The 2,500-nt window shown below is 57.5% G+C and overlaps 1 non-coding gene across 1 annotated transcript in view; it reads left to right on the top strand.

The window, feature by feature from the left end:
* Positions 1-1,420: 1,420 nt before the first annotated feature.
* Positions 1,421-2,500, top strand: part of LOC124734521 — a 1,909-nt gene continuing 829 nt past the window's right edge. Inside the window, exon 1 of the ribosomal RNA XR_007009368.1 lies at positions 1,421-2,500. This exon is cut by the window's right edge and continues 829 nt beyond it. This is a non-coding gene — a ribosomal RNA (small subunit ribosomal RNA).

Genomic DNA, 2,500 nt, shown 5'->3' with positions numbered 1-2,500 from the left:
CCTTATGTACTGAATGATACATCGTGGCACATGTGTGACCGCACAACGACTGCGCCCAAAAACGGCGGACCATACAGTGCAAATATTGTGCACGCAGCTACGTGTCGTCTCCCTATGAGAGCTGGATTGCAGTGTGGTACGCCATAGAGACGTGTGGGAGGAACGGACGCCGTGGATGGCGATCAGCATGAGCTGTCTGTTGATGTATTCGGACCTAGTCGTCTCTCCTCACACACCGTGATGGCATGGTGCACCGCGTTCCATATCTGCGACATGCTACAGAGGCCGGTTGACAGTCGTTCGAGCAATGGACATCGCATACGTACGGGGGCCACCTTCCACGTATTGTCTAGGCGTGCACATTTTGTTGCGTGTATGTGGGCAGACGTAGTGTGGCGTGACACCTGACACAGGCATGCAATAATCGTTGAAGTTGCAAATGGCGATGGACGCCTGCGTTTTCTGGTGAAGTTACGCAAATGAACAAATGGTAACCTGTTGTGGTGCGGTTGTTCTCGCTAGGGGTGAATCGGTGATGGCGACGATAGGTTGAGGTACTAACCGGTTGTTCCAGCGATACCCACCATGCCGACGAAACTGAACGGCATCTGGGTGTGAAGCGATACGCGGCGGTGGCTGGGTGGGACCGTCCCCGGCCGGTGAGGGGGCGCCTCCCGGCGTGCTGGCCGCGCGGTGCGTGGGCGCACGCGCTACAGCCGGCTGGTGGGGGCGGCCAGTGGCAGGCGCGCCGGCCGACGGACGCGGCAGGCGTCGCAGCTGCGCGCCGGCGCACCCTGCGCGCGGCGCCGTGCGGCCAAAGTAGGTCCTCGCGGGCCCGGTGCGAAGCGCGGTGGACATCTTCAGTGTGCTGGTCCGATTGAGGACTGTGTGCGTTGAGGATGCGCCGCCGCCCGGCGCTCGGCGCCGCGACGCCGTCTGCTGCTCGGTCGCCCCAGCGGTTCTCGCTGGTGGTTTGTATCGCAGCTGTGCGGATGTGTTGGCGCGTGCGCTGTGCTGGGAGAGTTCGCTTCGGCACCCAAGTGGGGCTTTTGTCCTTCTGTGGCGCTGGCGTTGGAGCTGCCGGTCACCGTAGGTGGCGCGTGTTGTCTCCCGCCGGCAATGCCACGACAGCACGCTCCCGGGCCTCTGTCGGCAGCGGCAAGCTCAGTTGGGAGCACGGGTGGTCGCACCGAAAGCGTCTACTCGCCTAACTCCGGGCGATTGCGCCTCTCTCGAACCCGACCAAGTACTTGGGACGGCGCTGCGCGCCGCCGGGACCTGAGAGGGTTTCGAGGTGTATTGTGCAGGGGAGCTCAGCCTCCTCCTGTTTGCAGAATGATTGAGCGGACGCTTGCGTGTTCGCGCGGGCCCCCGGGACACACTCCCGGGCGGCCGGCTGCTCAGCTCTAGTTGACGCAGCTCCCTGGTTGATCCTGCCAGTAGTCATATGCTTGTCTCAAAGATTAAGCCATGCATGTCTCAGTACAAGCCGCATTAAGGTGAAACCGCGAATGGCTCATTAAATCAGTTATGGTTCCTTAGATCGTACCCACGTTACTTGGATAACTGTGGTAATTCTAGAGCTAATACATGCAAACAGAGTCCCGACCAGAGATGGAAGGGACGCTTTTATTAGATCAAAACCAATCGGTCGGCTCGTCCGGTCCGTTTGCCTTGGTGACTCTGAATAACTTTGGGCTGATCGCACGGTCCTCGTACCGGCGACGCATCTTTCAAATGTCTGCCTTATCAACTGTCGATGGTAGGTTCTGCGCCTACCATGGTTGTAACGGGTAACGGGGAATCAGGGTTCGATTCCGGAGAGGGAGCCTGAGAAACGGCTACCACATCCAAGGAAGGCAGCAGGCGCGCAAATTACCCACTCCCGGCACGGGGAGGTAGTGACGAAAAATAACGATACGGGACTCATCCGAGGCCCCGTAATCGGAATGAGTACACTTTAAATCCTTTAACGAGTATCTATTGGAGGGCAAGTCTGGTGCCAGCAGCCGCGGTAATTCCAGCTCCAATAGCGTATATTAAAGTTGTTGCGGTTAAAAAGCTCGTAGTTGGATTTGTGTCCCACGCTGTTGGTTCACCGCCCGTCGGTGTTTAACTGGCATGTATCGTGGGACGTCCTGCCGGTGGGGCGAGCTGAAGGCGTGCGACCGCCTCGTGCGTGCTCGTGCGTCCCGAGGCGGACCCCGTTGAAATCCTACCAGGGTGCTCTTTATTGAGTGTCTCGGTGGGCCGGCACGTTTACTTTGAACAAATTAGAGTGCTTAAAGCAGGCAAGCCCGCCTGAATACTGTGTGCATGGAATAATGGAATAGGACCTCGGTTCTATTTTGTTGGTTTTCGGAACCCGAGGTAATGATTAATAGGGACAGGCGGGGGCATTCGTATTGCGACGTTAGAGGTGAAATTCTTGGATCGTCGCAAGACGAACAGAAGCGAAAGCATTTGCCAAGTATGTTTTCATTAATCAAGAACGAAAGTT

This window comes from Schistocerca piceifrons, unplaced genomic scaffold, assembly GCF_021461385.2.
Source record: "Schistocerca piceifrons isolate TAMUIC-IGC-003096 unplaced genomic scaffold, iqSchPice1.1 HiC_scaffold_148, whole genome shotgun sequence".
In the NCBI taxonomy this organism is placed as follows: domain Eukaryota; kingdom Metazoa; phylum Arthropoda; class Insecta; order Orthoptera; family Acrididae; genus Schistocerca; species Schistocerca piceifrons.
Note: the sequence above shows the minus strand (reverse complement) of the source record. Positions and strands in the feature narration are given on the sequence as shown.